Source organism: Corvus hawaiiensis, chromosome 2, assembly GCF_020740725.1.
Source record: "Corvus hawaiiensis isolate bCorHaw1 chromosome 2, bCorHaw1.pri.cur, whole genome shotgun sequence".
NCBI classification, from domain to species: Eukaryota; Metazoa; Chordata; class Aves; order Passeriformes; family Corvidae; genus Corvus; species Corvus hawaiiensis.
Genome location: NC_063214.1, coordinates 59,841,371 through 59,853,832, shown reverse-complemented (window position 1 = coordinate 59,853,832; position 12,462 = coordinate 59,841,371). Strand labels below are relative to the sequence as shown.

The following is a 12,462-nucleotide window of genomic DNA, read 5'->3' as shown; positions in this document are numbered from 1 at the left end:
ACGGTGAGTGTGAGAGTGTCCCTTTGCAGACGGACACAGGGGTAGAGTGACCCATTGCTGCCTACAGCAGAAGTCTGGGCAGGGCCTGGAAGCTTCAGTGCTCTACTCCCGTTTCCAGCTGCAGCCTTCTCCTGCCTCCTAGAGTCAGAAGTAAATGGGGGATCCATTAGGTCGTTTTCCCCTGACACCAGAGCACCACAAAACCCCACTAGTCTCCGGGACACTTAAGTGATGCTGTGAGCCTTCAGCAGGGACTGAACCAGGGAGCCCTGACCCTTTGACCACGTGCTGACCCTTCGACCACAGCACCACCCCTGTTGCTGGCAGAGATGGAGAAGAGCATTTGCAGGGAAGGAGGCAAAATAAATGGAAATGGAACAGGGTAAGAAAGAAGCTAAGGCTTACGTGTGACTAGATCTGATAGACTGGAGAAGAAAATTGTCCCTGATGTTTTACAGTGAAAAACAGCTTTTGCACTCAATACACATTTTCAAGAACATGATTATTTTAATTTATTTATATTTTTAATTATTTTAATGATTTTTTCATTATCTGAAAAGTTTTGACTGCCAAGAAAGTTCCAAGTGTTTCCGTTTTGTAACCTACGGGTTTCTCATGGAGAAGCTTGAAAAAACATCAGCACAGACAAGAAAAGTCCCTTATTCCATGGGGAAAAAAAGACCCCCATCAGCTCTGGCTGGAGCCTAGAATCAACCCTGTGGATAGGACCCAGGAAAAATTTCGTATCCTATTTGCTCAATTCAGTGTCAAGGAAAACTTCTCCCTTGTTTAGGGCTGCAGAGCAGGCTTCTTCCTGCATCCTCACAAGAGAGAGTAGCTGTTACACCACGTAGAAAAGGGAAGGGGCAATGACACTGTGTCCTATGTCAAGGTCAGTCTTCTTCTAGACTCTTACAGAAAATACTGAGATAGGAGAGAAGTGGAACCCCCTTGTAGCAGCTTTCAACCCATTTTTCTGCTTGAATCACATTTCAATGGGAGTTGGGTCAGCAAAAGCCCAGAAGAGAGAGGCAGCAAAAACTGGGATCTGTAGCAAATGCTAGCAAGAGAGCGTGTTAAGAGGGTTTAAATGGACGGCTTACACACAAAGTGTTTTAAATCCGATGGTAAATGATGACTGTGTTCCTTTGTGCCTTTTTATTAAATCGTGTCGGATTAATCCGACATTAAGTGGTATTTCTGTCTCTCTCCTCTGCCATGCGGATGCATCATTCCAATGAAACGCTGTGTTTCACTTGTGCCTCAACCAGCAGTGTGGGACCAGCTTCTGTTTGCCAAGGTAAGAAGGGGTTTCCTCTTCCCTACTGTTCTCATAGACTGTTTTCCTAGATATTATATGGGAAAAAAAGAAGTCTGCAAAATGGGGATATTGATGGTTCAGATTCAGCATGGCTGCTTCTGTTCTTCCTAATCAAAATCTGACTATCTTGGAGAAATCTTCTGCTTGTGAAGATTGCATTGTGCTGTCACCAGACAAAATTGTGATGTCCCACCTTGGAGAAGACAACAAATAAGAGATGACCCTCCAGGACACATCACAACAGGCGTTCTGGGATGTCTTGGTATATCAGGAATGATGGGCTTCAACTGCACATAGAAACAAACAGATCCTTTAAGAAAGTTCACTTTTATTACAGCCACACTGAGGAGTGAAAGGAAGAGCCCTGAGAGTTGTGTTGCTCCTTTGAAAGTGGCCCTAGGACTGTAAACCAAAAGTCATGGATTCTCTGCAAGATTTTCCACTGATCTCAGTCATTTGGATAACTTTCAATTATTCTGTTCTGGACCTCAAAGCTCAAATAATAAAAAAAGAAAGTTAAAATAGCAGCAATTCCTGGAAATTCTCCTGAGCTTTCTGGTACGGTCCTAGTAACGTATCAGGAAGCAGAGAATGACTGCATAAAGCATTTGACATTGATTGAATATATAGATTGGTGGTGTCTCAACCCCTGTTTTAATCTTTCCATTACCTATGATATTTTTTTACAGAGAAAGTCTTATTATTTAGAAAACAATTTCTTGCAGCCTTCAAATAGAGGAGAAGCTGCAGCATCTTAATGGAAGGTAAATTACTGGTGCTTTCACAGCCAGAGCCATTCCCTGGTCTGATGGAAAGGTTAACCATTTAGCACCTCCTCTGTCTGAACACCACTCTCCATGAACGTGAATTTAGCAGAATTTGTCACAGTGTATTCCATAGTGGGAAAAGCTTCTCCACATTTGCTGTGAGGGGTAGTTATTTCATGCCAATGGGGACTAAATTTTTAACAGTGGGGAAATCCCATATGGGGAGAGCATCTGGCAGGGGAACAACTTGCAGGGAGCCAATGGCCCCAGTCTCAGTGACTGCCACCCCTGCCAGATGACCATGCAAATTCAGGTGATCTGTCCCCACCTCCCTCCCCTGAAGCAAATGAGCAATCACACTTGAGCACCAAAATCGGATTCCAGCCGAGGTGTCTAGGTGGGGAAGGCAATTCCTTTAATCCATTAAGCTACTTTAGTTCCCCATCTTTATCTGAAACTCACAGACAGAAAGTGTTACTGGGAACTTGATGGACTTAACTTCTTAATGCAATCAGTGTTACTGGGTGCAAATTGGGGTTTCTTGGTTACCTTGCTTTAAAAGGGAAACAGCCAAAAAAAGAGAAAAATGTTCTATTACAACACTATGTTGGAGGCACCATTTTGGAACCAAATCCTCATCAGACAATCTATGCAGGGCAGAAGAGCATCTCAGCATAGGATGGGGAGGACAGAGTGATGTGGGGTGTTTAGTCTGAAAATGGCTGCAAGCCTGAAAGTCTGTCTGTTTTTAAATGCCAAGCAAATTCAACACAAATGCTAAAAAATGTGGAGCTGGTTAAATTCACCGGACTGCCTGCAGACGCCGTGTGACATGTTGATTTTCCTGTCTCTCCCTGTTATTTGGTAAACCACAGAGGCTTCCCACAGCTCCACCCTGAATCCAGCTGTCACAGATCCAATATCGCGGATGGACCAGCATTGCAGCACTTGGATGACTGCGAGCAGCGCGATACATAATGAAAGTCACTTTTGGCATCAGGCCTTTAAAGCTTCCCTCAGCCCTTACTGTGCTTAGATTTTGGCATGGGGGAACTCTTCTGGCAAGAGGGAATGATAAAACTCACCTCTAGCTCTTCCTGTGGGTGGGCAGCAGGTGTGAGGCTCACATGACCCCTCCCTCCATCCTGTGCCCTTGTACTGTCTCAGGCCAAAATTTCCACACAGAAGTCACAGAGGGACTAAGGAGAATTTGGGAAAGGATGGGGAGCTGGCACTGAATGGAGTGGGGGGGTTTTCTCAGCTGAAACTGCAGCAGAAGCACCCTGACCCCAGGGCTGAGCCTTGGGATGCCTCTTTCCCACTCCAGGGCCTGCTCAAAGGCATCTCAAAACCTTGACCCAATGTCCCAAAGCCCCCCTTTCCCACCCCCACTACACCAGTCAGCTTGATGCAAAACTTGAAATGCTTCATTACCCTTCACAAGGTTATTAAAGGCAATAAAGTGGGGGACTCTGAGAGGGGAAGGTTACTTCCAGTGCCACTAAAGCAGAGAGGGGTGTAACAGCTGAACAATGTGCCCTCTTATAAGGCTTTGAAAGTCAAAGGCAGGGGCACCTGGAAGATTTGTTGCTATATTTGCCTTTGTAATCCACTCAGGCATTTTATTCCATAAAGAGTCCATTCTACATTTTGCTCTGACACCCTGACAGTGTGCCAGGGCTCCCCATTTGCGCTCTTCACTCAGGGATCAGGAGATGGCTGCTCTTTGGTAGCTTCACCCTTGCCTGTGTTTTACTGGGGAACAAAATTCTGCCTCTATGTCCATCAAGTCCATTTCCAAACAGTGGTCATTACCCAGAGTTTCCCTTCATCAATCTCTACTTTTTTTCCTGTACACTCTCAGTCCTGGGGCTTTTGTCCTACTATGTTTTCCCTCTCATTTTTTCCCTCTGGAAATTTACAATTTCTGAAGTTTCTGGCTCTTCTCTCACCCTCAGGTCAGGTCTTTGTTCTTCCCTGGGTGACAGTTGCCAGCCTAGGACATAGCAGAGGAGACAGGACAGTGGTGCCCTGGAGCAGATAGCACAACCACTTGGAGAACAATTTCCTGTTTGTGCAGCCCCGAGTCCAGCTCCAGACCTGAGGACAGCACAGCTCTCCCCATGTTTCTCTCATCATCCTTACAGGGGTCTCCAGCTGTTTCCAAACCTCATGGCTGTTACAATCATCCCCCCAAAACTGAGATGCACCACAATTTAGAGGAGGTTCATTCCACAACCCATCCCTGGGGGTGCAGGGCACTGCTGACTGATGGTTAATGGCAACAGCCACGTCGGTGAGAACCAGGAGTAAACTGAAGGCCCCTTTGGAAACAAAGGAAACAGATGTTCAGAAGGCTCACACTCCTCATCATTAACTTCAGAATGTAAATGCCTGATAATTCCTCATTTTATTGCCCAGCCTCATGCTCAGTGTCAGGGGATCCTGCAGAGATGTTTCATACATCAGCTCTGAAGGTCACAGCAGTAGTGGGAGCATACCCAAACAGGAGAGGGGAAAGGGAACAGGGGACCACTGTTGCAGTGGTTGGGCTGTGGTTGGAAACAAAAGAGTGTCCTGAGCAACTGAGAAAATGAAATCTCAGGGTCTGGCAGCAAAGAGGGAAAGGGGGAGACCTGTCCTGGACAAACAGGACTACTGGAGTTGAAGATTATCCTTAGCTGGATTCCTGATCATGGCGTTGTCACGATCCGCTAATACAAGCGAGGGGCGTGATGGTTCGTTTATTGATCTCAGAGTGCAAAAGGACACAAGGGATTTCAGTTTTAATCAGAACAGTGCACCTTTATTAAGTGCCCACAACACGGTAACGGGGTAGGCAAGAGAAAGACGGAGAGATTAAGAAAGCAAAGTAAAAGGGGTAGAGAGGAAGAAAAGGGGGGGGAATAGCTACCAATGGATGAGACTAAGTCCTTGTGGTCTTCCACCAATAGATTCATCTTCTTTCCATGGGGAGATCTCATCTCAGTTATTTTAGAAAGTCTCTTTATAGTCCTTTTCAAAAGCGAGGGGCAACTGGCCAAGAAGTGGGGAAATTGGCAACCACTGTTATGGGGCCCGTTGCTTTGGGAAACAGGTACAGGACAGACGTACAGGACAGGTCATTCCTTTCCACTTCAGCGCAGTCCTGGGCAGCAAGAACGGCGCAGTCCACCGTGACCTGCACTAATTTTCCTCAGGAATGCGTACCAGTTCCCAGTGGGCACACCCGCAGGCAAAACACTTGGCAGACACCCCACCTCAGCCAGGCCAGGACTCCTGTGCTCAGTCTCTGTCCTTGGCGATGATCGTGAGGCAGATGAGGGATCTTCGGACCGTCTCTTGCAGGTGTTCAGATTTTTACTGGTTAAAAACACAGTATTTTTTCACTTAAAAGACAATTCCCTGAATTCAACACAACTTTGTTGGGAGTTAGGTCTGTCCTGGAAAGCAAATTATTTTTCACTGTGTAGATTTTTGCTACCTGATGAATAAAAATTTAACAATATCTGCTCTATAATTTTCTAACTCTTGCACTTCTTTTTTCAGTCATTTGTTTGTACTCTTGTCACTTACTGTTCCTTTTCATCTTTCCTTCCCCCTCTTCCCAAGCACTGTCCCTGTTCAGACCCAGCTGGTAATGGTTAGGACCAAAGGTTAGGATGTGGTGGTGAGCTGGGGGGGGATGAGGCTTTGCACTCTCTGACCTAGTCACTTAGACCTCTGCACTGAAGCTCACACTCACTTGGGATCTAACTCCCTCTGTACAGAAAGGATCCTGCAAGAATAACACTCGTAAGGAAATTTTACTGAGAACATCCCATGAACAAGTTTGTGGTGTTGTGTCTAGAAGGTTCCTGCACTTACTGCAGCAGGTCAGCTGGCCTCCACTGCAGAAGAGGGGACCTGGTACTGCTCATGGAAGAAGGGAAAATGGAAAGCAAGAGCCTGGAAGACACAGGACATGGAATGGGTCCCACAACCCACAACGTGAAAGAGTGGCTTACTGGACCTTGATGCACAGTGGGGAGCACTGGACCTTGATGCACAGCAGGGAGCAGCACTGCTGGTAATATTAAAGCTGGATTTACAATGCAAAGGCTTAACTAGTGAGCTGTATTTCCATGCAAATGGATTTCTATGAATGCATGTATGGAAAAAGAGCAGCATGGATGAGTGGAGCTGAGGCAGGCAGGTGCATCCAGCATGAGCAATTTACTGTGTTAGTTGGGAGACCAATGGAAGCTCCTCTCATGTTCTCTTAATGTCTAGAGTTTTGCTTAATAAGCATAGAAAACATGCATATTTATTCTAACCTTTAGCAGAGCATATCAAGGATAGGTCAAATATATCTTTGAAGACAGCATGACCACAGCAGTATTCCTCAGGGATCTGAGTAATACAAAGGCACCTCCAAGTTTTCCACTTAACAGACCTCTGTATATCATCATGGACACTTGTCCACACTTGAAATGTGTCTGTTTAATAACCATGAAGCAACTGGAAATAATAAATGAGAAAATGTCTGACTAGAGCAATATTAATTATTTGTAACAAAACCAATGTTTGCATTGCAGCCAATATGATGTTGTATGAGTAAGATTAGCTTCGGTGACTGCATTAAAAGGTCAGCATGAAATGAGGGGTAGAAAACACCTCCGGTTTGTGAACACGTGCTGTAGACAGTCAGGAGTGAGTTATTACAGCCCTCATCCTGATGTTTAAAAAAGCACAGGGGTATGTTATTCTAATCACTCACTTACCATTTATGAATTTCAGCTCATACTGACCAAACAGAAATCATGTGCACACGTACAGACTATTACTGACCAGCAGCCATGGCCCATTCCCAAAAAGACCACAGGCACAGAGAGACTCTGCAGCTGTGCCTACAACCAGGATAATGTCTTGGCTGGGAACAAACCTCCATTATCCTTGAGGAATAAAATATGCACAGTAATCAGGCAAGGGAGATGTCCAATGTACAGTTAATTTTGGTGAGGCATATTGATCATTTTGCAGTAGTAATGAAGTGAAGCAATATTTAGAGGTCTCCAAGGGTTTGCTAATCAAGAAATTTTAGCCTTGGTGCTTCAATGTGATGCATTAGAGACAACATAGAGAACATAGAGAAACCAGTCCACAGACCACTAAGCAATGATCTGTGCTATGACCACATTCCCTAAGTGCAAGACTCTTAGCAGTCTAGCAAAAGACCACGAAGGAAACCTGTGAGATGTCAGAGACTGGTCACAGAGGAGTCAGGCACACAAGGATTTCATCTCGTCTAGACACGCTCAGGCTTTGCCAAGGGGGTGTGTGCAGTATATTAAACATCAAGTCAGAAAGAATTCAGGCAAGATAAAACCCAAACATCAAAAATACAGGTATGCATGAATGCATTTTTGTCATATTGCCACTTTCATGTTATAAATTCTCTGCGTAGTCGTTTTTGAGATCGTTTCATACAAAACAAATGTAAGCACACACTGAGTGTGATATTCAGATCATGGGATGGAGGCACACACAGAATCAACACCTCTGAGATGGGTGTATGGGTGGAAGTTGTTCTCACGAGGGACAGGGACTGCCGGGGAAGTGACTCTAGTGACAGACCGATATCCTTTCTGAATTACTAACACCAGACGTTCAAGGACAAATTATTCCTTTCCAGCCTTTGTTTTTATGGAATCTTTTTCTTCTCCCAAAAGATGTAACGTGTGTGTTAAAAGGGAGCTCAAGGCAGTAGGTAACTTCTCGTGCCAGGAATTATAATGCCTTCCAAAACAAATGTTTAATATTAAGTATGGGCGCCTTGCTCCGTGGCTAAAACCTGAGCACTCACTGCTAAAAATGCTGTGAAGCACAAGGGCAATCTGGTCACACTGCCTTTTACTGTGGCATCACATTTTATCAAGCAGAAGGTTTATCCAGCTCATTAATATGAAGAGATTTTTGATCTTGTTTGTCTTTTTAGGATAAGCAGATGACATTAGAGTTTGCGTCAGATTCTGCCTTCCTGATCAGCGGAACCTGCCTCCTACAGATAAGTGTGACAAGTTTAATTTATGCCACAACAGAACAGTGATGAAAAACACTGAATCTAAATAAGATTTTTGACAAAGCTTTCTTACCAGAAGAGGAAGGAGCACAGTAATTCATACACACACGTACACTCAGTCATACATACACAGCCACCGAATCCTACGACATTATTAATGGAGATGTTTGGCTTTCTTATTTTTAATGCCTAAAATATCTTCTTTGTTGGATGGCTAACTTTAATGTTATATTGGCCTCAGACTTCCCCCTGAGGGAACTTGCAATCTGTATTAACAACCCAGTTCAACAGAGAGGCCCATTTAACACTCTTATTAGCTCAGTACAAAGATTAATTAAGCAATGATCTCTTCCAAACAGCTCCTCATCAGTGGTTAATAACATGTTTGTTAGTTAACTTCCTAAGGCTAGATCTATGATGGGGAATGTTCTAGCGTGCTGGTTAACTGTTTTAGCAATTGTTAAAGGTTTTATTGTCAATATAAATTGTGCTTCAAGATTTGTAGCAGGAGCAGTGTTCATAAATTGTTATCTGGAAAAAGAACAAAAAGGAAATTTAACCGTGTAGATAGAAAGCCAGTCATTTAACCAGTGGGGGTCTAAGACTCAATTAGAAAGAAGGCCGTACTGAAGATAACTATATCTCTAAAATGGTCTTTGCAATATTCTTTACAATGTATTTTTAAACATGCCTAAGACTTCTGCTGGCTTTTGGAATGTTTTTGTTTACAATAGCTTTCTATTGCCATCTAATAACTCTTCCAAGACTCCATTTCATGACTCCTTTTCCAGCAAGCTTCTGTGCAGCTGCCAGCCCACAAACAGCAGCATAGCCAGCAGCAGAGGGATGGAGCGGGCCAGTGGTGACAGCTAAGAAATAATTGGGATCAGGCTATATATTGCTCTGTCCACCACTAATCCAGGTCAAAAGCTGCATGAAATTTAATTTTGTAAACCTGGAAAGAAACTTTCCCAGCTCTTGATCAATGAATCACAAAACTACTCTAGTCTTGAAAAAGGAAGAGGAAAAAACCCCAACAATTCAAATTAATTTAGGGTTACATTGATTTCTCCTCCATCCCTTTATGGGACCATGTCAGCATTTATCAGATTAATGTCTACAGATAAAATATTTCTTTTGTAGCTGCGGACCTTGTGGTTTTATGCCATGCTTAGAAACAGGGACATCACGTAAATCCTCCTAAAGATGCTGATTGCAAACATGTTTAGGATACCTCTGCCCACAGGCAACCTGAGGTGCCACAGCCCCATGGGGCCGTGGCCAACATGTTGGTGCTCTTCACTGGAGCTGTACACGGCCAGGAGCAGCACACTGAGCCCACAGCCCCTGCATGGCACCAAGACCACCGGGGCACTCCACAGGCTTTTGATGATGGCAGTAACTCCACTGCCTGTGTTCCATGGCTAGATCAGACAAATTACCCTCTGGAAACTGTAGTAAATACATACCTATATGTATTCCAGTAACCATCAGGGACAAAAGCCAAGAAAACTCCTGCTCTTTAACTAATATTCCCTTTTTGATACAGAAATCAATACTGCAGTGATTAGGTACTTTTAGAGCAACACAAAATTCTTCTAAAGAAAAAAATAACCCCACATGATAAATCCTCCTCTGCTGTTCTCGGGTGAAGAGCTGAAAACCAATTTCTACGGTTCAGAAGCAAGCAGGGAAGGAAAACATCTTTCCAGATATTGGATTTATCACTTCGGTAGTACATCAATTTTATCATGTCATTCTCTTCACACTTCACATTGGTTTATACAGGTGAAAATTAGAGTTGAATCTCCCATACATAAATGTGATCTTTCCTTTCTATCCAGATGTGCATGGCTGAGCGGAGCCTGGAACTGATATATGCCTGTTGCCAGAAAAAAAAGTCTGACTCTCAAATTCTCTATCCAGTTGCCCTGGTTATTAACTACCCAATACATCTTGCTATAGGCTCCAGCAATTTAAGCAAAATCAGGCTGATTTATGCTCTTATGGTATTTGAGCTGTATTAAATTGCTTTTCCTAAAACAGTGCTGAAATGGGACCCTAATTTGAGCGTTTTCTTACGAACAAATCTTGTGGTTAGGTAACCTTCCCATGATGAAATTTCTATGTAGAGGTGACGCCATCAGTCCTATGTTTCAGAAAAAGGCTCATGTGTTCATTCAAACCTGTGCAAAACAGAACAACTCTGTTTTTCAAAGGTTTAAAAATGTTTTAAAAGCACTGTTTCTCACAACCTCTGCTAAGGTTCCATGCTTCCACTTGGGCCAGAGGATGCAATGATTTACACCAAGTTGTCATCAGGAAGCACTCCCATTTTTTATGTGTAGTTATGAAAGCAGCATTAACTAGACCAAACAACAAGACAGGATTGTGCATCACACACTGCAAGCGCTTTAGACTCTGCTGATGAATAGGCAAGGCCATCTTCATAATTTGTGCACTAAGAAAGAAGAAAAAGTGGGTGAGATTATAGCAATAAAAATGGAAATTAAAGGCATGAATACAGCAAATAGATTATGCTATCATTCCAGAGCAGACAGCAGAGAAGTCACAGTTGCCCGTTTACATTTTGACAGTTCATGCATCAGATGAGATTTTCAAAGAGGGGTACCACTGTTTGGGGAAGTGGAGAACAGAATAGTTGCTGCTAAGTGTGAATTTAACAGTGCATTTATTATTTGCACAACTTGCTTTTGGATAAGCTGGCAAAAAAGCCATTTCCCTAAAGAAAAAAAAATAGAAATTCAGATCATGCAGGAAAAATGTCACAGTGAGGCATGTTATCTGTCAATTTATCTCCCTTTTACAGTCGTCCTAACCAGACACCTCAAAGGAAAATTCAAAAGCCATCAGAGTCTCCTATTTTCTACCAGAGCTAGATACAGGCTGACATAGCCTAATCAGCAGCTCTTACAGTCTCCAAGAGATGGGCAGTTTAACCCCACACATATGACACCCTGAAAGATTCAGACATGTCCAGGACAGTTCCCAAACACAGGAACATGACTGTCTGAGTCTGAACAACTGTGTGATGAAGGCTGGCCCACCCCAATATGAATTTTTCCCAATCAAATGCCCTGTGTGATTTGGCAGCTGGGTCAGGGACTTTTCCCAACAGGCAGCTATCCCATTTCAGGAGTTAGGACAGCTTGCTCACACAGAAACAAACTGCTGGATACCAGGATCTCACAATGCCTGACAGCCTCCCCCACTGTGTAAAAATTCATATTAGAAGCTGGTTTAGACACAGTCTTAGTTTACCTCCCAGAAACAGCTGTATATGCTCACAGCATGCGTTTGAAAGTTTTGGTCAGTTTTCTCTTCTGCCAAGTTCTACAGCTTGAACTCTAAACATAATTAGCCACTGTGAGGAAAACAAGAATTTCTATTTCATTGTTCAGTTCTGCCACTCTTCAATTTTACTGAATTTCAACTGAGCTTTGTCATAGGAGGAGAAAAAAAGTATCTTCCATGCTTCTTCTTCTGGACCACTACTTCACATAATTTAATAGTATCTACTATTACTCCTTTCCTTTCTAAGGGCATAGTCCCAAGAGTTTTAATATCTTTGATATAAGATCTTACGTGTCTTCCCCAAGTTCTCACCTGCTTTGCAATAACCTTTCTTGCATTAGCAACCTACTCATAGTGCAGTTTCTACCTCTGCATACATTATTTTTTCTGCATATTCTTCTATTTTTGGCTTTACACATATCTCTCTACATCAGATTGAGTTTTTCTGTGAACTATATGTTTCCTTCTGGCACCGATACCACAAACTTATGGCACTACAAGGTATAGACATTGATTAAATTTTCTGCTTCAGTGATATGTCAATATGGTGGGTTGGCCCTGGCTGGACACCAAGTGCCCACCTAAGCCACTCAATTCACTTCCCACAGCTTGACAGGTGAGAGAAAATATAATTAAAGGCTTGTGGGACAAGATAAAGACAGAGAGAGATCAGTCACCAATTACTGTCATGGGCAAAACAGTTTGGGAAAATTTATTTAACTTATTATCAGAGTAGAGTAATGAGAAATAAACCCCAAGTCTCAGAACACCTACCTGCCAGTCTTCCCTTCTTCCTGGGCTTAACTTTACTCTTGAATTCTTCCCCACCTCAGTGAAACTGATGAATGGAGAATGGGGGCTGTGGTCCATTCACCACATGCTTCTTGTCTGTCTCCGCTGCTTCTTGTCCCTCAGAGGAAGGAATCACACTCTTCCCCTGCTCCAGTGTGGGGTCCTCCCATAGAAGACAGTCCTCCATGAACTTCTCCAACATGAGA

General features: G+C 43.3%; 1 protein-coding gene across 1 annotated transcript in view; it reads right to left on the bottom strand.

Moving 5' to 3' along the window:
* Window positions 1–12,462, bottom strand: part of SIAH3 (siah E3 ubiquitin protein ligase family member 3) — a 65,956-nt gene extending 53,494 nt beyond the window's left edge. Inside the window, exon 1 of the mRNA XM_048295321.1 lies at window positions 12,239–12,462. The gene's annotated coding sequence lies outside the window, so the exon portion shown is untranslated. The remainder of the gene's footprint in view (window positions 1–12,238) is intronic.